The sequence below is a fragment of the Athalia rosae genome, chromosome 4 (genome assembly GCF_917208135.1).
Source record: "Athalia rosae chromosome 4, iyAthRosa1.1, whole genome shotgun sequence".
NCBI lineage: Eukaryota > Metazoa > Arthropoda > Insecta > Hymenoptera > Athaliidae > Athalia > Athalia rosae.
The window spans coordinates 7,752,790-7,777,159 of NC_064029.1; the positions used below are offsets into that span (position 1 = coordinate 7,752,790).

The 24,370-nt window shown below is 43.8% G+C and overlaps 1 protein-coding gene across 1 annotated transcript in view; it reads left to right on the top strand.

Moving 5' to 3' along the window:
* Nucleotides 1-98: 98 nt before the first annotated feature.
* LOC105692599 (monocarboxylate transporter 10-like) overlaps nucleotides 99-24,370 on the top strand; it is a 78,198-nt gene continuing 53,926 nt past the window's right edge. Inside the window, exons 1-2 of the mRNA XM_048654726.1 lie at nucleotides 99-3,808; nucleotides 3,920-4,075. The gene's annotated coding sequence lies outside the window, so the exon portion shown is untranslated. The remainder of the gene's footprint in view (nucleotides 3,809-3,919; nucleotides 4,076-24,370) is intronic.

Genomic DNA, 24,370 nt, shown 5'->3' on the forward strand with positions numbered 1-24,370 from the left:
GATAATGGCGAATCAGCTGTGTCCGTATAATTTTTAGATCATTTGAATATCCTATCCTGAAAGTTTACTTGTACGTACATCTTGTATGTATGTGCGATTTTTTTTCTTCGCCATGGAATCAAAATACATTACAGTCTACAGCCAGCCGAACAATGGATAATTCGAATTCGGTTTTGTAATATTTTTTTTAATCCTTTTCTGCACCAGCAGTTCGCGTTCGTTTCCATTCGAACTTCACGCATATTATGGTACGTACGTACCTTCGATGAAACAATACCCGAAAAATCAATGACCAAACCGAGGACGGAATTTCAAATTGAAATGTTTCAGAGTTCGACGAATGAATATCTCTATGGGTATGCATTTCGCGACCGCTTGTGGAGATCAATTATTTGACCAGAAAACGAATCCCTGCGATCCGCATCCCGTTCTATTCGTACATATCTACATATGTATGTGCATATAAGCATGCGATCACTGACCAAGGTGAAATAGTGTGAGCTATCTATATCCGGGTAAAAACATTCGATCGAACTCCGAAAGTTGTTATCTTGCGGTTACGTAGTAGAAGGCAAAGTTCGAAGGGGACCTATAGAGAAACTTCTTGTTACATCCACAGGTAGTGAAGCTTAGCTGGTTTTTTTTTTTTTCTTATCAATTACAAGATGCGGTGTTCGATGAGATTCGCTTGAATCAAACCGATATAGTTTCTTCGTTGTTCGAAAAACAATTTAAACGATTTTTTTGTCAGCGTGCTTTCGCTAACTCCACCAATTATCGAACAACGCGTGGGGATCGAGGCGAACTTTGGCTAGTCATTGAACTCAGAACAAAAAACGCAGAACTCGCAGGGCACTGAACAACGGGTCAATGAAAGAACTCGAAAATTGAGGGTTTATTATGCAAATTTTTTAGGTTTAACGTCCCCATGAAAAATAAATATCTACATTACAATTGATATTGCTATATAAATATGTATGTATATTCGTTCTATCATAGTAATCCGATATTTTCAATACGTATGTAATTGGCATGTTTACACGCGTATAGGAATTATGCCCACGTATTGGAAACACCTAACTGAATTTATTGTTTTACGTTGAACGTGTCTAATTACATATGGTATCCGGTGTTCTAATTATACACGGTACGGTATGTATACGTATAAATAAATTTCGCGACATAAAATATTCCGTAAATTGTAAACCTCCTCGCGATCATCGGATAGGGTGCGACTTTTGTTATAATATCTTATATGATTTCATTGTGTACTTATGTCTACTTCTTGAATCTAGTATATAGGAATATATGTATGATGTGAGTATATAAATTATTCAACAATACCTTTGAGATGCTTCTTGCAACTAATATCTGGACGGCAGTAAGCTTTCAAGACACTTTTGAGTTATCGAATACATTTTTGGGTTGACGGTTAGCATAAATACGAGTATAAAGGATCCAACGCATCATGTTGCCACGCGTAACTCGTCAGAAATAATCATCTAAAATTACTGAGAAACCTAGAATCAGGGGGTTGGGGGTAGTTAAGATGGTTACTAGAATGCGTAATTTGAAGTAAAAAAATCGGAATCCCATACGGTCGAGCATTCGGATGCTAGAGCACCGCATACGGCAAATCATATACATATACTCTCTGTAAATATCATATCCCTCGGCATTATAAATAGGTATATCTATATAACAAACTGTGTAGCAGCTGGTGAATTTTAAATTCTAGTAAAAGCTCATGAATGCACAGTGACACAATGAGCTTTTTCGTCGGGTTGCAGCTTTGGTATATTTCGCTTGAATGTTTTTGTGTAGTATATCCCTCCCATTCTACATATTCTGAATCGCACGCCGCTCGTACGTACTACATTATAGGTATATAATTTATATGTACAAAATACATACACTACATGCATATATATATAGATATTCGTATAAAGGTATATCGTATGTGGAGTAGTCTCGCTAAACGGAGAAAAAATTCTGCTTATGGGTTACCGATTTTGGTTTCATACGAGGTTTCCGTTATGAAAAACTCAGTACGAAACGCCTAACAGATCATTAAACACACGTTAATTCTAGAAAAGCAAAATGGTTGGGCTGGTCCTCAAAAAATATGGAATTTTAAAAAATTTTCATACAATTTTCGATTCCGCGTATATTATGGCCGCCGAACTTCCTCTACATTCTGTTTTCGAAAACTACATCTATGTACTAAAATAAAATAAGTAAACTATGGGACACGAGCACCTATGAAAATATCTAGGTTTAGACGAAGCTATCCATTTTGCAGCAGCGTATTACACGATGTGGATGATGTACTTTTATGTATAGGACGGTATAATAATGCAAATTGTACATACATGCGTACGTATACACGCTGATGCGGACCCTTTGTCTGAGCGAAGTATATAATAGAAAAATAAAAATAGAATAATAGAAAGTAAAAAGAAACGGCTTTTCAGAGGACGGCCGGATTGTCAAGGAGAAGAGGAAAAGATATATATACGGCCAAGACCGCGCGCTTGATGGTGCGAGAATCTATTTCCCTCCGTATTTCAATTGAGCATACCGACACTCAACAGCGTATAGGAAAGTCAGGTCAGGGGTAAAGGCGGATACCAGTTCACCTCGAAAGCTCGCGTGTTAACGCGCCGCAGTTTCACCCTCCCAACTATTTCACGCCTGGCATTTTTAGGATCAATCGAGATTGGACAGTTTTCTCGCAGATACGGTTCACACGAGGTGACATATACCTAATAGTAGACACGTTTCGACATCGAATAACAACATGTCGAACACCTCCATCTTTCGTAGACAAAATTTTGCTGGTATATCTTCAAAGTTGATTCTATCTTGCGAAAGGTTTTTAATTTTTCATCTACGATCTCTGGCGCTATCTTTTTCATCGCTCTCCGACCCTTGCGGTTTTTTTTTTCATTCGCCCCAATTTCGGATATATATACACCGATACCCTCGACTAAATTAGGGGGCAATTGTTCTCTAGCAAAAATCAAAAGGCGTTCATCTAAAAATACTTTACCCTATTGACTTACATTACACTCGAAAGAAAGGGGTGCAGGTTTCATAGCGTCGCGTCGTGCAACAAGGATAAGCTACGCTAGCCAGATATCACCGGCATTATAACCGTGGACGAGGGTTTACCCCGTGTGCACGCGTGCGTACCTTCAATGCGTGCTTCGTATCTTCGTTTTGTCTGCGTGTGCGGGCGTACGGGGGTTGTTCTGAGCGAAAGAGAGCGAAGTGGGCGGCTGTAGAGGAGGATGAGAAGAAGCTCGAGGACGATAGGAGAAGAAAGAGAGATAGATGGAGAGTGTAGCAGGTGGGGGTGGGAGTTGGAGGCTGAGGCAAAGGGGGTGATTTGAGGGCGACGCGATAGGGATGCTGGGCAAGGCACGTTCAGTCGCGCGACGGCTCTCGCCCTGGCCAGTCGATCGGGCGCCGTAAATTTTCTTTAAAACAGTTACCGCAGCAGCTTTCAAGCAATTCAAAGGATCGCACCGCAAGTTGCAAGCATTCCCAGGCTTCGCCAAAAAAAAATAATAATAATAATAATAATAAATACACACGAAGCAACAGAAATATCAAGCGCATTTCTTGCGGATTAGAGTAATTTGCGTATCGCTGTGACACCCGTCCGGTTGAATTTTTGATCAAATTCATCGCACGTTTTTTTTTACTTCTTATTCAAGCTGCTTGTAAATTTTCTCCATGCGATTCGTCCATTCGCAGCTGTGGCATTAAACGGAGTTGTGAAGTGTCACGTCTCCATCGCACGGTCTTTGATTTATTTCACACTATTTCTCACCTCTGATACCTACCTTTTCCTTCCTCGGAGTTAATCCGAAGAAATACACGTCATCAGTTTTTTTTCCTCCGTTTGTTTTAGATGCATTTCTTTTCCATTTTCGGAGTACCGTGGTCGCGCTGTGGGAAGCTGACACCAAGTTTTCTTTTATCAATTTTAAATCCACATGTTCACGTGTCGGAATAAAACTTGAAAGCTTTCAAGGTCGCCGGACGTGTCCTTCCGAAGGCTAATAAGGTAACGTATCATACTCAGTCCAATGCTGTTACAGCGGCGACTGAACAAAAAGCATAATGAAAAAGTTTCAAATTATTTTTATTATATTAATTTTGTTGTTTCGTGCTTTTTTTTCTTTTAACGGTACAGTGCGGTGATCGACAATCTGAAGCAACCTACGCAAGAGACTTCTGGGTGCATGTTTTATATAAAGGTATAAAACATAACCAGAAGTGGGTACAAATTGTGTGTCACTTGAGATTCGACCGAGATACGCGCGCGCGGCTGCACTTGAGCATATGAGGATGTGTCCCTGCTTCAGAATAATGTATAGAAACGAAAGAGAGTGGACCAGGGATGAAAACATACTATAGATGCCCATATTGTACCGATATATATACATATAGGACTACGATACATGTACTTGAAATCTTCTTTTTTTATTCCTCTTTCTTTCGTGTCTCATCTGTAAAACTTACCGCGTTTCTGGAGAAAATTTGCGGACGAAGTGTAATTCGTTGACCGCGTGCAGAATGGCAGCGTCGGTGATTTGCATCGGAAATTCTTTCGTAGTCGAGGGAGCGGTACAATGTACGTACATACATACACCTGCGTTACATTCATTCGACCTCGTTGTATGTATATCGCGTCAACTGCGATCCGTCAACTGACGAACAAATTTAAGCATGATGGTAACTGGGGAAGGCGCCCCGCAGGTCCGATTACGGGTCGTAGGGCCGTGGGGGCATTCGTCTCTGTCATGTGGGCATTACGTGAGCGGAAATGATACGGAAAACGAGATAACGGATTTCCGAATATCATAGAAAATTCAACGTATTCGTAAAACATTTTTCAAATATCCGAAACCGCAGTCTGACGACGCACCGTACAGACACGGTGAATATCAGGGGCCGAGCTTTTCGACGTCGTCCTCCTCGTCCTCGATCTCATTCTTGTCTCAGCGGGTAGAACGTCGCCGAGCGCAAGCTCTGTAATTTTCACGTAATCAAGATTTAATTGCGTCCTGCGAAAACTTCAAGTTCGCAAGCTCGCTTTTTTTGAATCTCATCTAAGAGTGTATAACATGTACGACGTGGACCCTCCGTTATCTGCGGACACTTTTTTTTTTTTTAATTCAATTTGCCTTTTTTTCTCGCTATGCATTCGCTTTTATTTTGTTATTTTGTTATTCTTTTTTGCCCTTGTTGACGACCTTTAGCCACTTCGCAATATCCAGGCCCGGTGCACCTGTTGCATATCTCGGTTAAGCCGCCCTTTGCGATGAATTTTAGGTGCGAATACTGAATTTGTCAGAGAAATCCGTGCGAGTCTCCATGCGACAGTCCGTCGCTCCCGAATTCATGCGACCGGAATTCCGATCGTGCGGAATTCAGCTGCAGTACGTTGACGCGATCCGTCTACGCGTCGTATATAATACTTGCACTTTACATCAGCATACATATCGACGCCTCGCGAAACTCCCAGCTGCTTAATTAACGTAGTTATGCAATCAACGCCTGTTCCGAAGCTTGGCGATGAGCTGATTATACGACGCAAGCTCAGAGCTCGCGAGCAATGCCTCGCGTTAATTGAGGGTGGGGTGGGCCGGGTGGAGTGATTTTTGAGAATGCCCAATCTGATTCAACTCGCACCGCCAAAGAAACACACACGTTGAGCGGAGCACTCGCGAATTTTCTACGGGGGGAACTCTCGATCCCCTTTGCGTTTTATTATTTGAACGCGCATATCGTTCGACGATATATATACCGGTTGGAAAATCCTGGCGACGCGGCGACGAATCTCGAGGGTATTTGGCATTCGATACCCGCGGAGTAGGCGAAAGGCCACACCGTCACTCGGAATCATTGATAAATTTCAAGGGCTTTCCGGTTTGCATAATTAAAGGAACGCCACCCTGGAACACGTGGCTGGGGAGCATATTTTCACGACGTCGCCGGGCAACTTTTAGTTCGGCCCGTATAAGAGATGGGGCGAAGAGAGGAGCCCTCCCGGAGGTGCAGGCGCGGTGTTAATAATTGACGTAGATCAAATAATACGATGTATACAGGCGAGCGTACGGGAATTAACGGGGTAAAGCTCGCCTCCGCGAACACCGCGGAAAGTTTACTTTACATTTGATTATGAAATAGAATTTCCCGTGTTAAACTAAAGTTGAACGTATGGTTTTACACACGATGTGACGTAGTTTTCAGGTATTAACGGCCTCGAACGGATTCCATATTCAGTACATGTACGGTATAATGGTGGCTGCAGGTTGTAAATACATACATTTAAATACATGAATATATACACGTATGTATACGTATAATATCGATACGTTCAGCTGGTAATATATACGCGCGCTCACTTCAACCCTAAGCCAAATAAATGTGCGTATGTCGGGGCTTTTGTTCATTTGAAATGTGAAGCGCGCGTTTGGTTTATAGTAGTCAACCGATCTCGTGCCCGCAACCGCTCGTGCACGAGTCGATATATAATAATTTTTCTAATCCAATCGTTGTACGCCGAATAAAAATTGAACCCCGGAAATTCCGACGGATTTTTCGCATCCGCCGTTATCTCGACAGGCCGATAGTCCTGCCAGATGATTGCGCAATTTTTGTTAAGCTTCAAAGACCGCGGCTAGATGCGATGCATTGATCACTTCGTTGGCGGCGAAGGGTGAAGGGGGGGGGTTGTACATCGGGGGAGGTACGTGTCGTGGGTTGTTTGTATAAAAAGTGTCGGAGGGGCCTTTGCCAAACGATAAATCTTCGAAGCGACTGGCCCTGACATTCGGTAAAATATCGGCGTCGGAATAACGACTCTGCTGCATCGGGTCCGCGGTGTATAGGCAGTTAGGCATCAACGCGTTGCACATCCGTTAAACCGCGCAGAAGAACATTGAGGCGACTTAGTATTTGACCATTTATTTCGCGCTAGTTCGCGGATATGGTCAGCTGTCCTGGTTTAGAATGCACGCTCCGCTCGTCCTTCTTTACCGGTTTTCTACCACCGCTAGCTATCGCGATTCTCGTCTCATCCCAACCACCCCCGACTGCGCATCCGTTAGCGGATTAATGCCTGAGGCGTGTGTGTTTCCGGGCTTGAATCTGGCGAGTTTATCCGAGAGTCGTTATACTCGCTATGTTGAGAATGGAGAGAAAATAAAGATTAGAGGGATAAAAAAAATTCGGGAGAAAACGATTATCAGGGGGGGGGGTGGAGATACTGGAACAGATTAATTTCTCAACGATTCGATGATTTTTGTTAATTGTTTATACCGGCTTGATAAAAGTCACCGCCTTATGTGTAAGTTGTTATAGTGCTCAGAAATCTATTTTCGTCATTGAGGATTAGCGACCTGGCTAAGCTGGACAATTAAACGTAATTAGCGTCAAGGATGATTTGTGATAACGAAGGGCGCAACTACAGGCCAGCGAGAACTAAATCCAATCAAGCTAATACGTGGCCTCTTGCCAATCGGGACTTGTACGTAGACACCTCAGGTCGAACGGGTTTGTGCATTAAAATTTTTGCGAAGAAGTATCGACGCTCGATAGTATCAAACTGTATCAACGTTACTGCTTACATGTTTATTAAATCGCGCAAATAATCACCACCAACATCGCGATTAATAATCCTCTCGTAAATTTTTTTTTTTTTTTTGCATCTTTTATCTCGCAGGAAAATCGCCTGTTGCTGTTCCTTCCTACTTTAATTTTTCACTTTCCGCACGCTTTGGGTGTATAGGTATAATTACGTCGAAACTTCCGGAAGATAAAATAGATCTGTGAATGCCAGAACTTTTTTATCTTAGATTCATTTTTGATCTGCGTAGGGCATTTAACGTCAAACGAGCCACTTTTTTCAAAATATTTTTTGAACTTGATGAAACTTCTTCGACGTTTTAAGGAGGAACGCGTGTTGGATATTTCAATTTAACTTTTTTCAATACCCTCAATTTTTGAAAAATTCTCTAACATCATGAAAATTAGTTTATTCCCTCAACTTTAAACACTGTGAATTTCGAAATAGGTCGAGAATATGTCAAAATTTATTTGTTTTTCCAAAATGAGGTCCAAAAACCGAACTTGAGAGACTCTATATTTTGGCCAATATTTTCAGTATTGAACCGGTTGATATTACTAAGGATAAACATATTTTCATCAAATATTTGGAGCTTTTTTTCTTTAATTCAATTAAAAATTGCCATGCCTATAGCCTAAGATTCCCAATATTCGGGGCGAAATTCAACATTCGTCTCATTGGTATTCCTATGATATTTGAATGTATTTTGATCTTATGAATCCGAATTTGCGAGCTTGAGTGATCTACCGATAGAACTGATCGAGGTAAAATCAATTTATCGTTCCGAAAAATCATGGATGTCTCCATGCGAGATAAATTCGTAGCGTTTTTTTGTACACTTGGTGCCTCTGATTCTGAACTACTACTGAACTATTCTATTTTACGTGCTATGCTCATGTATTTTGACCCCAGGAACCCGAATTCACAAGTCAAATTGATCTATCTGTGAAATCGGACGAGTTTTCGCCAATTTTTCACTTTTTGGAGCAGAAAAATTGAGATGTCTCGATAAGAAAAATTCGTAGCTCAATTTGACCAACGGATTCGTGTTCCTGAGGTCAAAATAAGGAAGAAAAGTGTCCTACAACCAATTTTAACAAATAAAAATTTTTGGCCAAAATTTGAAAAAATCGTAAGAGGTACCCCTTGGAAAGATCTTCTCGGTCTACGAGGGAGCCCGAGCTTAGTTGGAGTCAGGTAGCCACGGGCGCGCGGTTTGTTGTGGGGCGTCACCTCTGCTGAGCCCCGAAGGTGACGTCTCACAACAAAGCGCTACGCTGCTGGCTACGCTGACTCCAGCAAAGCTCGGGTTCGCTGGTGAATCGAGAAATTCGAATATTTCGACGCATGCATGGATTGCGACGAAACAAAGTGGGTCCACGACTAAAACCAATCGGAATATCTCCATTTTTCGTCTGATAAACAATATATCAAAATTTATTAATTAATAATTTCACAACCAGTACATTGCGTTGATTATCGTAAGCTCGCAAGTGATCGAATGTCGCCCACCCCCTCTAACGATGTGTAATAATGCAATGTACGAGAAAAAAAAAATCCCGGATTTTTTTTTTTTTTTTTTCTATGTACACTAGCTGACTCTGATGCTGAACTACAGACGCAGGCTTTAGTATAGCAAAATGCGACACAGAATTGATCTTTCTCAGTGTACTCTCTGAACCATATATGTATGTGACTACTGAGTTTTCACATATTTACTTCCTTAAACGGTTTGCGCTTACATAGAATTCGCAGAAATACCGCAAAGGAATGCCGCCGATCAGGTGGATGAAAGGGATAATTCAATTATGAGGTGTGAACAAGATCTTTATCAGGTCTAGACAGCTCGTCTGACACCTGCTCACAATAGAAGCAAGATCAAAAACAAGGACTGTGATTTCACACCACAAGATAAACATGGGGCAGTGATTTCACACCTCATTATATACATGAGGCAGTGATTTCACACTCCGTCATCATCTAAAAAACCTTAAATTATTTTTGAGTTTCAGCGCGTGCCGGCCGTCACAACGCCCGACGCACGTGTAATAGCAGGGTACGGGATCAATTGACGCAGGATCATTTATTTTACAGCGGAGCCGAAGCTCGCTATAGATGCACCGATTGCGTTCCGGGTCATTTTTCTCAGGTTTCTTTTCGGTTGCGAGAAGACTTGGCGAGGCGCGAGGCGCGGGGCGATAGACGCCGCCGAGTGGTAGGAATACGAACAAGATCGAGAGCGCTCGAGCTTGGCGCGCTAAAATATGAAATCTCGAGCTACGTAACCTGCCATCACGTTTTTCCCTATACCTCGGTAACGAATGATCGGAATTCGGCGATGAAATTCAAATTTTCTAAACGTGTTTTTGTGGTCACTGATTGAGTTACTGATAGTAGTCGAGGAATCTTTGACTTAAAATTAGTGGTCTAAGCATAATTCATGAGACCCTTCGAAAAGACATCGAAAGAGTTTCGTCAAGTTCAGAAAATATTTTGAAAAAAGTAGCCCGTTTGACGTGGAAAATTCCATATGAATTATTCTGGTTAATTTTATAATCTATTGACCTTTCAACCTCTATCACCTTCGCTTTATTCTTGTCTGGTCTTACGACTCTTTTAAAACACACTCCCAAGAATATTTTCATGATTTCTCATTGTTAGTCACGTATATCTTCTCGATAAATGTTCAAACAGTCTACCGCAGTATTTGATGTAAGCCCCACATTCAGCTACGCTGTACTTATGTAGATTTTCGACGACGGTCGCTGCGGCGGAGTGTAGGTAGTCAGGTACGTAAGTAGGTACCGACTACGTACTGTGCACGATATATCGAATGGAAAATCTTATCCCAGTTTTCCAGCCAATAATCACGATTGCGCGGCAATACGGTGGCGAGTAACAGCTTTTTTTCCTCGCTGAAGGCGGTAGTCATTTCTTGTACATGATGCGGTATACCTATACCGGTGCTCATATCGGACCTTCGCGTCTTTCCGAGATACTTTTCCACAACCGCACAACGATTTACGAGTCACAGGATCTCTCCCATTAAAAGTTGAAAAGAATAACGGCCATGTACGGAGGCGAAAAAAAGACAAAACGCGGATAAAAAATGAGTAACAAATAATAGGAAGTGGAAATGGTGGGAGAGTAGAAAAATGATTCAAAATCTTGGATCGTTTGATTACCTGTGTAATAAGCAGAACTCAAAACGGGGATTCGGATGGGTTAACGGAGGGAGTGGCAAATTTTACTCGCGATAAAGATTTTCGCCTGCAATTTTCCGCTTTGATAATTAAGAGACACATTGCAGGATTTTCGTCTTTCTTAAACAAACAGTTGGTTTTGGTATACCTATATACAGATATAGATATATATATGGAAAATTCAGCGTAATACCCTCAGCTACGGAATGCTAATTGGCGTCTGCTATACTAACCAAATAATAAAATTCGCCGATTAGGTATGCCAGGCTCGGCCGCGGGATTTCTTAATTAATGCAACGACTTCCAGTTAAGCTCTCGCCTCTCGGACACCTATTAGTTTACTCGTAATGAATTTTCCGGGGAAACTGGGGAAGATTTACCATTTTTGTTCGCATTTTTTTTTTCTTTTCTAACATCATACACATATTTCCTCCGGGAGTGAAGAGGAGTTTATTTCACGCTTTATTTCCACCCTGGTAATACTCCTTAATTTCTAATTGTAAGTTGCATTTTAATCGAAGCCTGAAAAGATAAATTCACATTTATTAATACTGAAACGCGGCCCTCCCGGTGGTCTGCAGCGGTAATGAATATATTCTGCGATAATTTCGTTCGTTTGCCTAATTTTTTTCGGTGAATCGAGCGGCGGAAAGATTTCGTGGCTATTCGAAGGAGAAAGAAAATCGTTAGGATTCACTGGAGTATTCACTCGGTTTCCTGAAAGATAATAGAACGGCATTCAAATGCCCGTCTCGAGTCCTCGAATTCTTGTTTCGTTGTTTGTTCGGGTTTCTGGTTTCTGGTTTCGGACGGCCAAGATACGCCGTAATTGATGGACGCTTCCTTTGTCTCGGTATTTAATAATGATCATTTCCATTTGATAGGCAAGATCCCCGTGCCGGAACTCTAGAGGGTTGAAATCGGGAGACGTAATTTACGCTAATATTTTTCAGCTTATCGAGTTTTTTAACCGCAATTCTTCTGAATTTCTTTGTTTTTTAATGACTTTATACATAAAAGTCCACCGTGGAAAGGGGAGGGGTGTCAGTCGATAGCGGGGCTAGTCGACGGTGGCCTTCGGCAATTTTCTTCCGAGTTTTCCCTTTCATGCGCCGTAATAATCGAGCAGCATTCGCACGTAGGTTCAACACGTATAGCCGGTGAAAAGTTGTTTCAGTTATACCTACCCACTTTGCGATTGCCATGGCGCGTGGTACAGTGCAGGGGTAAGTTTTGCAGCAGTTAGTTTTACTCGGCTGTAGTTTAACGCGCGGTGAAATTTCCGAGACATCGTATTTGACTAACTCGATTCAAGAAGAAGAAGAACAACAACAACAACAACAACAACAACAGTGGTGCAGATAATCGGAAAGTTGCTTTTCCGACGTTGGATCACAAACTCGATACGCGCGTAGTGGTGCGGCGAGATACGTATACCGCCTAGGATACCTCTCGAGCACTTCATCGGTTCACGTCGAAGGCCGGTGGGGCCCCTACAAAATCTGTACAGTTACAGTTGTTCCGGCTCAGCACTTTGTCAGAGTCAGCTTTTAACCGTTGCTTTCGAACTGAGCCTCATATACCGTTACGAGCGGGTGTAGATTAAGATAGACAAGCGCACGCGAGATAACCGTCGTCACCGGCTTCGTACACGGATTTTCCGCCCCCGTACGTAGCCGGTGCCCTTTCCCTTTTCATTTTACTTGGTTCCCCACAGATTCCGTATGGTTTATTTTCATTGCCCGATCTATCGTTACATCTTATCCGGAAGATCTTTGCGAGAAAGGTCAAGTCGCGGTGGGCAGTAAGGTGGAAGAAAAACAAGAATTTTCTACCTCGCGAGAAAGTAGCTCGCGTGAGTTTTCGTACTCGCGGTATTGCGGATTAGTTATTTCGATCGTGTTTCGGGGCTGTTATTTTATAGCCAGCTGGTATACGTGTACGCACATATACGTACGTACAAACATCGGTGGTACGCCTACTCTACCCTACACCGTTACAGGGCAGTTGAGGTGCACGAGTTGGCATTGTACAGCCTGCCTTTTAGATAACGCCCTAGCTGGCGAATTTATCTTCCCTCCATTACTCTTCGGGCAGAGATCTCGCTGCACGTGAGAGTCGAGTAAACCTCAACTGATAAATCAAGCCTCCAGAGTCCTCCGGTTTTCCTAATAACTGAATTTAACGCTTTTCATACAATTTCCCATCCGCGAAATCGCGCGGGCTTCGCCGACCTTTACTCATCCTATGTATATGCTCGAGCTATACGTACTATACTCTTCGAAGACTCTCTTGTTCAACGCTCGAGGAATGTTACCTTCGTACCGTACCCCGGGCAATTTCAACGCCCCTCGATTTCTCACGATAAAGACAATGGACCCGGCGAAATATGGAGATTCCGTCGTTCCTCGAAATTTCACGCTAACACACACGATCCCCCGATACCCCCTCGCCGTCGAACGTTTTATAACCGAAGAAATTTTTTTTCTCTCACATCTTTCGCTGCTGCCGCAGTTGCATCCGACGTTCGTTTCGCTACATATGTATGACGGAAAATCCAAGCGCCAGTAATAATAAAGTGGGGTAAGACATCTCTGAGAATCTTTTGATCATGGATTGGACGCCTCAAAGAGATGGTCGGACGTTCGAAAAAGAAGACGAGATAGGAGAAAAAAAAAAAAAAAAAAAAAAAAAGAGACAAAATCCACGTGCAGGCCACGGAAACTCGCGGAAACTGAAAAGTGTGAGAGAACTTTCGTACAGGCGAGAGAAAATTAAAATTATGAGCTAAAAGAGCAAAAAAAAAAAATAAAATAAAAAAAAAATAGCTAAGCTACAGTTCGTAAAAATTTCAAGCTCCCGAGCAAATTTCCGGGTCGCGAAATGTCGAAGGGCAACGTCAGAGATTTCGGATTCTTAAAAAATCTGCAACTCTAGCCATAACGCCTCGAGTTTGACCGAATTCCTGCGGAAGGTGGGCTACCTGTTCCGAGCCGAAACTCGCGACTATTTTCAGGAAGTGTGCGAGTCCGATGACGAATATCATCCGGCAAGTTATATCCGTTTGATACACAAGTAAGAAGGACCGAGCCGAGCTTTGAAATGACAGTAGAGTTTTCAAGTATATATACCGCGCCGAGGCTTAGCCCGGTGGTCCCTCCCATAGTTAGGGAAGATAGGTAAGGCTATAGTCGTTACGACGCGGTGAGTTAGTCGGTAGATGCGACTCTTCCTGCTCGGACTATTACCACCCTGAGTTAAATCGTCGACCCGGTGACCACGTTGACGTACGTATAAACTTCTACGATTACGTCGCGCACACGCCACACGTTATTCCTCCAACGGCTTATCATACACCACGTATCTTATGTACTCGTATATTTTGCTCGTCGAAATCGTCCACCGGCGTGCACTTTGCACACGGCCAAGTCCGCAATACACGTTGAATTTTACCCCCTTCTTCCGGATGCATGTACCGCTTAACGTCGCTCGTATTCCAGTATTCCCACACGTTCTACACGCTCCCGGTTTCCAGACGTTTCCGAACGCGCGACGTCGGAACGGATCTAAAGCTGCCCACATACTGTTCTACACACATGTACGTCGTTACAGGTGTACACATTATACGTATGTCTCTACATCAGAGACACGCTTACGTCCACGTGCGCTTTAAGCTGGAAATTCGCAGCTTACGTACAAGCTGCGAGAGTTACCGCATTATATTGTACTAGGTGCTATGTGTACCTATACATATATGCAATTTATATCGCAGTATCCGCTTCTACACGTTCGTGGATATATTGTCCGTCTTTCGTACGTATACGTGCAGCTGGCGTTGTTCCGAGCTCGTTTATTTAGCGAAAACTTGGCGCCTCCGGACGCCGATGTGTGAGGAGCTGTGAAATTGTGACCCTCGACGACCTTGACTCTGGTCACATATACACGCGAGGTGACGATCTTCGGCTGATTTTTTTCCGTTGCCCCCTTTGGATTGGTGCTCGAACGGTGATACTTGAACCGGAATTGCGCTAGAAAAAGGGGGTGGGGGGGGGGGGGGGGGCCGATGCTGAAAGGTGAAAATTAGTGTCAGCAGTTTTTGAAGTAGGTTTCTTACTCCCTCCCGGTTTCATGGAAAATTGAAAGGCTGTGCACAAACTGCGTCTCGCGATCTATATTCGCTACCTACGTTGGATAGTAGATGAAAAAAAAAACCTCTTTCTTATCGTAGAAAAATTTTCGGACTATTTTACTCCACGAATGCATAATACTTTACGAATTGCGGAGGAAAGAGAAAGAAAAAGGAACGAATCGATCGGTCCGGCGCGAAACAGTGAAAAAAATATTCCACATTATATAACGCCGAATTTCACGCGGTCATTCTCTCGTTTCGTGATTTCATTGTTAATTCCGGTTGCAACGAGGTGGTGTATATATATATTTTCCATACGGCGGAGAGTTAGTATGGAAAAAAGATTCGACGTACAAAATGGTATTTGGATTTAAATATAAAGCGACGAATCAATCGATACCGAACGCCCCCGCGAGCTACCGCTGTGAACGGTTTGATGAAAAAAGAACGAAAAAGATTCGAAAAGAAAAGAAGAGAAAAGAAAAAAAAAAAAATCGTCGCGTGGAATATTCGCCGTACGAGAAACGGCGATACATTCGTCTAATCGAAGTGATGCCGACGAGATAACCGTGGCACGCATCTTCCGAATCCGCATGTCCGAATTCTGGGGCGCTCCGACACATTCAACAACGAAACACTCGCTAAATTCCATCTGGCAGAGTACCAACGTTGTAACTTACCGAGAGAGTGAGAAATTATACCGTACGTGGCCGTTCGGTATTACGATTATACATCGATCAAATCCACGGTACGTACAGTACGTAAACCCTCGCGTGTACGGACGATAGCTTTGCTAACATTTACTGTTTCGAGTACAATATTATTTACGTCCGCGAATGGCGGTGTCGAATTTCAATGCCCTCGTGCGCACGGGGTGGCTCGACCGTCGGAATTGTGATCGATCGTCCCCGGCAATCGGATCGGTCATCTTCGAATGTCGGAACGAGGTAAAAAAAAAAACACGAATAAAAAAAAACAAACCGATTAGCAGGGTTTTCAGTCCAGAGATAAAATGACAAAATTCACAAATTTGCTTTTCCATAAAAATAAGATACGAAGCAGATACAAGTAAAGTTTGCACTTCGCACCTTGACCGTCGATTCGCTAGATATAGCAAAATACTTACAATTAGTTAGTTACGACGGTGAAACGGGGGTGATGATCCGGCGGGGGGGCATGGAAAACTTATTCGTGGACAGAAACTGCTGGCGCGTAGTCGACGTAACGGGGTGACGGAGAAGGATTTGTTTCTCGTGACGAGCGTCACCTGCGGCATACTCTGTACCGCAACCGTCACCCTCTGCCCGGCAATTTTTTTTTTTTTTTTATCGCTGTTAAACACGATTCTCCTCGCACTTTATGAGAGAAACGGACCAGCGACACGATTTAATGAATATAACACCCCGCAGCTGACAAACCCGATGCAGCGCGTTGCGGCTTTCACATCCCCCGCGTCTCCCATGAAACGATCAACGGTTAACACGAATATCACGTCAAGATTCAACCACCGGCGGGCTCCGTAGCGGAGATTCCACGTACATCGGCGATGTACAGTGTGTGCGTCGTTTTAATCGTAGACCGTCGGTATCGTTCGATATCAGAGACAGCTGTTAAAAGCGCTAAGAGCCCGTGAGTTATTGGAGAAGATATTGCGAGGTACACGACTACGCCGTATTCCTCGGGAGCGATTTCAACTGTTGCAGATCGTGTATACCCTTTAGCTTTACTCCGAATGAGACGTCGTTGTTCCGCGGTGTTCCGAGGTATTACGACGAGACTTCTTGGCGATGTTGAGGCTGCGGATTTCCGTCTTCTACCTCGGCCTCGGCACCGCGTACCGTATGCCCTCCGGCTGTGCAGCCCTCCTTACCTACGTGTATACCTATGTGTATACCGAGTAGTTGTGGTTTAGACTGAGAGGCGGCAAATTAGCGAGAACCCACTTGGCGAATTACACCGCCTTGCTCTACAATTCTGCAATTTAACGTCTATACCCCCCCCCCCCCCCCCCATGCACGTGTATACTTATATGTATACGTACGTCGTATACCTCTATGTAAATTTGCGAATACCTAATATGCATCGTAGGTACGTACGTGTGTCTACCCGCGGTCCGGATCAACCTTGAGCCTCAGCTTTTATTAGCGATGCAATTTGCGCGCCAGCGTGCTTCCATAATTAAGAGTTCGTGGTGGTTGGGGTGTGCAGGGCCAGGTAGACGTAGCCGGTGGTAGCCCAGTTTTTTGATCGATCGTACACCGTCCCAGTCGCGTCCCGGTAGCGGGTGATTTTTTCTATTCTCTTTCTCGTTTCGGGACCTAGCCCTAGTTTCCGTCGTGGCGTTGCACAATTCCCGCTACAGGGGTGTCCGCTAGGACTCCCCTCACTCCGGCGGATCTGTCATCCGCATTTGTTTCCAAGCCAAATCAACCTTCGCCAAAAGACGGAACAACTCTCGGGTTTCAATTAATTGTACATACAACTGCGGGATGACTCCGTGCGACGAAGTAGAGCAGAAAGAGAAGACAAAACCACCCGGCAGAGAATAAAAAAAAACAAATCGCCGGGAGAAAGAAACCATTTATACATCTCTCGGGATACAAAGCTCCCGCTGGAGATCGCTAGTTCGGTAAAAACAAGAAGAGAAAAAGATAAAGTGAAATAAAATAATAATCAATAACCGACTTCGGCGACTCGGGGTTTGGGCGAAGTGTTTATTCCGTAGTTCGCCAAAAAAACCGTCAATTTTCACGGTTTCTTTCGCACGTATTATAGACGCAGAGCTCACGGACGGCTCAAGGTGCGCGTCCCGTACGCAGAAATGGGATTTCCGACGTACGTACGATACGTTCGTATCGCGGATCAAAGGCCGATATCACGGCCGGCAATTTTACAATACGGATATTCGAAGCGTGCGAAGAAGTAGGTATCCTTTTTTCGGTCGCTAGGCTACGCGGGAAGATTCGGGAAGAGACGCGCGTCGTCGTCCGATAGAAACGAGACGAGACGGCAAGACAACGCGGAAAGAAATGGCGAATTTCGTAGGATTCACGGCGGAGTTCGGAGGGGGTGAGGGTAGGAGGTATACGTCCCCACGGTCGCTCGTTTAGCCCTATAGTCGCACGGAGATTAGATCGGGATGGGCCAGAATTTCGAATCTCGCTTGAATAGGTAAGTAAATTCCTGGGATCAATTCCAACAAATGTTCGGTTACTGCTGCTGCACAGCGCCGAACCGTCCGTCGGAGATTCCTTTACACCGGGGTGAAAATTCGTAGGCCACCCGAAATCCACTCAACCAGCTATCGAAGTAAATTCGAACCGGCGCGACGGACCGTTCGAGTACTAATATTGCGAGGATGTATAATAGACTTCGCCTCACGTCGCTTGTAGCGTTGTCGATACTTCTATTATATTGCGTTTTTCATAATCAGGCTAGGCCGCCCGATAGCCAGAATGAAAATTCTTCCAAATCCGAACTTTGGAAAAGTTAGATTTTCAATCGCAATCGTTTCCGCGTGTACCAAATTTTGCACGTCGTGCCACGCGGCTGATTGGAAGACCCAGTCATTTTCATTACAAGCTCAGTTGGTCTGTTTCCTTCTTTTTTTTTTTTTTTTTTTTTTTTCTGAGGCACGATATAGAGTCGAAACATTAGTCTTCTGGAGCGGAATAAAAGCGCAGCGATGAAACGGACAACCAATGCCGCTGCCGCATAAATGTAGCTGACGTCGATTATACTAAACCCCCTCAAAGTTTCTAGGGTGATTATTCCATCGAGTATCACTCGATTAAACGTTCGTTTCTACTTTGATCTAGGAACAGAAAACAGAAAAAAAAAAAAAAAACAGAATGCGGCAAAAAGGCCGATAAAATTTTGAAATTGTTCACCCGGGTGTTTTTTTTTTATTTTTTTTTATTTTACGGCCCAGAGGCTGCTTGCAGTCTATACGGCATCATCGTTCTGCCGGGTATTAATGTAATTCCCTTTGACCTTGAATTTCGTACAATTGGGCTTTGTAAAGCCATTTCGTGACCCATAAAATAATTAACGAACAATCGACGGAGATGAACGAATGATTGCGAGTTTATTTCCCCACGGGATGTTTATATTATACCTTTATACCGGCTCGGCGAACAAAAGGATTAATAATAATATCGATAACGAGAACAATGTGAAAACTAACTCATGCGTTATATAATATACTAATTCGGTCGTTCGATTTTTTTTATCCTAATTTTCTCTTAATCGCAATTCGTAAAAATCTGATGGACTTGGAAAATTTGGAGTGGCTGGATGGCACGTAATCCCGTCAGTACGTTACGCGTATTACATAACGCGGTATGTTCGACACCGATACATAATGTATCGTATTCGAAAAGTGCGCGATTATTTTACGGAAAGATTTCTCTTATTTCGGTAGAGCGGTATATCCACTTTATAAAATTTCGACGGGCTCCGCAGCCGGCGGAGCTTTTTCTCCGTTGCACAATCAGCGAAGTGTTCTTGAAGTGCAATCGGCTGCAGAAGTTTGAATTAAGTAATGAACGTGATCGGTACAGAGAGAGTGGAAATCCGAACTACCCGTCGTCGTCGTCGTGACGAATCCCCACCACCTTCGGTTGTTAACGTAATTGAAAATGTATGGGACCGGAAGATAATGGGCGAGGATTCAACGGCCCGTTCGATTCGGTGGATAGGTTTACGATACCGAAGCTTTTCCCCGAAAGTGACGATCGATGCGTCAGACCCTATCGAATAGGAGGACACGCGGTGGCGGAGAATCGAACGACGTCGTTGTCGCAGGCCGGAGAAAAGCGAGGAACAAATCACGTTCGTTACGAGAAACACGGGCTCTTCCGGCGTCGGAGGTGGAAAGGGGTTGTACAAGTTACGTACTCGTGGGGTTGGTCGGTAAACTTGCCCGTCCGTCAGATTTACGTTGCAGTCAGCCGCCGAAGCTCTTCGCGCGAGCCGAAGGATCGACAGCGGTTGGGGAGACCAGCTGAGGTATTTACTTGTGAAGAAGATATTAAACTTTGAGAGGCTTCTCACAGCGACGCACAAAACGTCGTTCACTTTTGTCGATCGTTAGCGAATATTACGAGGAGACGTTTGATCGATTCGAAGGCTACGCGGGACTTGAAATTTCACGTCTCTAGCTTCTCGGTTCTCTCTTATTTTCATTCGCGTTACCCGGTGCGACGTCAACCACCGACGTAACGTCACCCCCCTCCCCCTCCCCCCACTCGCGCGCTGTGATTGAAATACTAAATTTGGAGAGCTTATAACGATACGTCTGAATGTTCCCTCTGCTCGAATATCGCAGCCAGGGGATTCGACGATTCTCGGTTAGCGGAAAGGAATAGCCGACCTCTCCGCGGACTTTCCTCGATGCGATATTGCCAGATTTTGAGACAGGTATTCGCAGCTGGGGGCCAAATAATACCTTGGCAATATCGTGAGGCCCGAAGTAATTATTTTGACGCTACAGCGATCTTTCCTCGTTTTATCTTCTTTTTTTTTTCATTCACTTTTTTCTCCACCATCTCGTCTTCTTCTTGCTTTAAAGACGGTGTAGACGGATCCTGCAGGTGAAGAATAAGCAAAGTCCACTTAACAACTTTGGCCGATTTCACACTTATTTCTTACCGCAACAAAATCTCATCCATCGTAATTGCCGGTAAAACCTTGGGATTCTTTTTGTCAGGATGAAAAACCAGAATAATCAATTAGCGGCGTGACAGAACGACCTTTGAAATCCCCGCACAAAAAGAAGACCCGTCGAAGACGGGATTTTGATTTTGGTATTTCATAAATTCATTTAATAAAGCTTTCGAAGCCCGAAATTCAGCTAGAGGTAATAGCTGTTCGACGAGGGTTGAATCTATTACTTTCTCCCGCAGGTACGTGTCGTATTATACCGCGTGGTACAGTCATGTAAATTTGGATTCAAGCAATGTGCTCAAATTCTACAGGTACAGAAGCAATAAGGGATATACCTTGAGCCCGCGTAAGTGTCTGGCGTATTTTTTTTCCTTTCTCACGCAAGGTGACCCAAAGATCCTTTCGGAATTTTCTTCTTTTTTTTTTTCTTCGCCACGATTTACGACGATCCGTTCTAACCACGTTTTCGATTCGTTTGACAAATATTTCGTTTCTGCGGGCAATGGCAACGGCATGATCTGTACCATACCGGTGTACACCGGGTAACCCGGGACCGCCAGAAGAAACCCAAAAAACGGGAGGGATTGTAAAAACAACCTTTTCCAATCGAGGGATTTTTTCGATACTTTTTCTTCGTCGAGCTTCGTTCCATTATTCACCAAGAGATCCGATCGGCGTCACCGTCAGGGTTACGGATCCAGCCGAAATTTGATTTGTTGTTTGACAACAAAGTACGGTGTTGCCGAAACTCACGGTTCAAAGGTCAAGCGGGGCGATCCAGCTTCGGCTCATCACTCGCCTCGTTTTTCAAGGATACACATTTTGTTTTTCATTTCCATTTTCATTTTCAAATGGGCCCCGCGGTCTTCACGCGTGATTCCGCATGAGGAAATTCAGTTAGTGGAATGGTAGAAAGGGCTACACACCTATAGTTCGCGATGGTTGTTTGTTAATGTGCCCGTGTTTCGATGGTCGAAAACACCGTTACGGCAAACATGGTTGTATTTTCAGCGATGCTCGAATTTCAAATATTTGCACCGGGGATATTATCGATTCTAAATATTATAATATAACGTCGCAGGAGGGGATTCGATGGCTATCACTTAATACAACGGAAGTACAATGGACGCACGCGCGTGCGTGCGAAAGGGAACGAGTTTTTTCGGAGCTCGTAGACGTCGGATAATTATCATAGATTATTAAGCGGTACGTAACCCTTGGATTTGGCAAAAAATGGTCGGTATCCACGTCTCTCCGAAATTGGAAAGCTTGTACTGCTTTTTACTCGCAACTCTCGATCGTCGTTGATTCGCGATTCGATGGTCTTTTGAAAAAAAAAAATCGATTTCCGAACTACCGACCGCCGAAGCATCATTCTTTCGGGTGTACAAACGGTCGGAGTACGTGATATCCATGTATTTACGGCAGGTTAACCGTAACCGGAAGTTCTTTTCACCGCCGAACAGCTTCCGATGCTTACACAACTCGATTTATCTGTAACTGGAGGCAAAGCCAAGTTCGAACGACCCCGAAGAGGTACCCGCTACGATTGCCAGCTCAGATAGAAGTGATACTTTAATCTGGCCAGATCTTAGAACTTGGGGAAAGAGGAGCCTTTAAAGAGATAAGTATCTGCGAACTGACGTGATTAATTGTTAATTAAATGAACCGTTCACGCGTCTAATCTGAGGATCTCTCTTCAAAGTTTCACTTGTACAGTACTAGGAATGCGGCGGCGTTCAACCGGCTCTTAAATTGTCCTACGAAAGCTGGGTATTATTACGAGAGCTTATTTTACGAGAGCTTCGATCTTAATTGCATTCAGCCCGAACAAGAATTTCACTTTACACGCCATTTCGGTCTTTTCTTTCCGATCGCCGGAGTGAAACCGAAGGGAAGCTTTTTCACGTTTAGCCTTCTATACGCCCGTGCCAATTCCGCCACGACCTTTGGACCGATTCCCGGGTAACCGCGACGCGTTGTAGGCACGCTCCGCCGACAGGATTTCAAACTTTTGTATCATAATACCGCAATGGAAACGGTCTCGCTGTCGACCGGATGTGTGGAGGACGGAGCGAAAGGCGACGTGAAATACCTCGTCTCGTCCAATCGATATGACATGTTTGAAATTTTTAAAAGCCCAGAGCCCTCCTCCATCCCGCTACCCGAACTTCACGCGGGGTTGACGATAATTCGTTACCTCCGCGGATTCGAATGTCCCCATTTTCGCGAACAGCCGCGGCAGAAGCTCCGATTAAATTCTTAACATTTTTCTGAACGAGTGGATGTTCCTAATCTCATTGTCAGAGCCGCCCGAAGCTCAACCGCCGACCTTTAAAGCTGAGCACCGAGTTACCGTGACACAGCTTTATTGTAGAAATTCTCGAATCGTTACCCGACACCCGAGTACAGGTCATTAGACAAAAAGGATCGAATCCATTTCATCGAATCATGCACGCTCGTCTGCGGAACGATGACCGCGCGAGGGTGGTCGAAATAAATCGCGGTAGGAAGATACGCACCTCCGACGTATCATCCCTCCATTTATCAGTTTTCAACAGGTGCGATACGTTCGCTTTGAACACGCTGTTCGTGCAAATATTTACATTACGTTCGGAATATGCAGAATTAAGGGGAAAAATGAAGAGAAAAAAAAAAAAAATTCCCTCGCAGCTCCATATCCTTTGATTCTTTTTGGGCGTGCAAATTTTCTCACTATATATCATCGGCTGCTGGGCTCGCGCGGGCTATCTTCCCGCTTTCATGTTCAATAAATTAGATTTGTGTTCATTAATTTCTTCCTTTTTTTTTTTCCTCCCTTTTCTCCTTCAAAATTAAATTTCCGGCTTGGCCGGATTAAGGGTCTTCCAAATCTCGAGTTACGGCTTAATTCGGATATTCTCCCCAAGAATTACTTCTGCAAGATGTGGCCCATACACCAGTATTGCGGATAACTTCTGAACCAAAAAATGTGTGCATTGGACTCTGTATATCCGCCTCAAAAGGTGCGTCTTATCTCGTAGGATTCGATTCGGGGAGGAAGAGAATATTCTTTCGAAACTTTTTATTCGCAATCAGTTCTCGACGTTCGACGATTTCGGCTTCGCTTCGACGACGACGTTGCGAGATTGTGATATTTCGTCTCTTCGCAATCTCTGAGTAAAAAAATCTAAAATCAGATTCCATAATTTGGGCGCGGTAAATCTCGCGATAAATATTTTCCAAATAACGGAAGCTTCAATTTGCGAGGAATTTTATCCCAACCCCCAACGTTCGCACCCCGTGAATATTCAGGCTTGCGGTTATATATTTTCTCACGAATATAATTACGGTACCTGTTACCTCGTGTAATATCCATAGAGCATGTTATACACTTGTGCGAATCGTGTGGTATGGCAAGAGTACTCGTGTGCGACTTGCATATTCCATTTTTTTTTTTTTTTTTCCCTCCATCCTCACGGCGATTTGCATGAAAATATGCTTCCGGATCTGTAACGTGAGTATATGCGCTCGGTTCCTCGCAGTAAAACGCAACGTTTTTTTTTCAATCTACCTTCGGTTTTTTCTTCGGTTTTTTTCTCCCGTCAACAATAGAGTCGGAGAAAATTTCTTATTCTACTGTAAAACATCGTGCGCCTAGAGTCGTTTGAAATTCAGATATGTTCCTTGCCCGTTGAAAATTAGGAATAAAAATACGTTTATTCATTCAACACTCGGCAGTCGTTC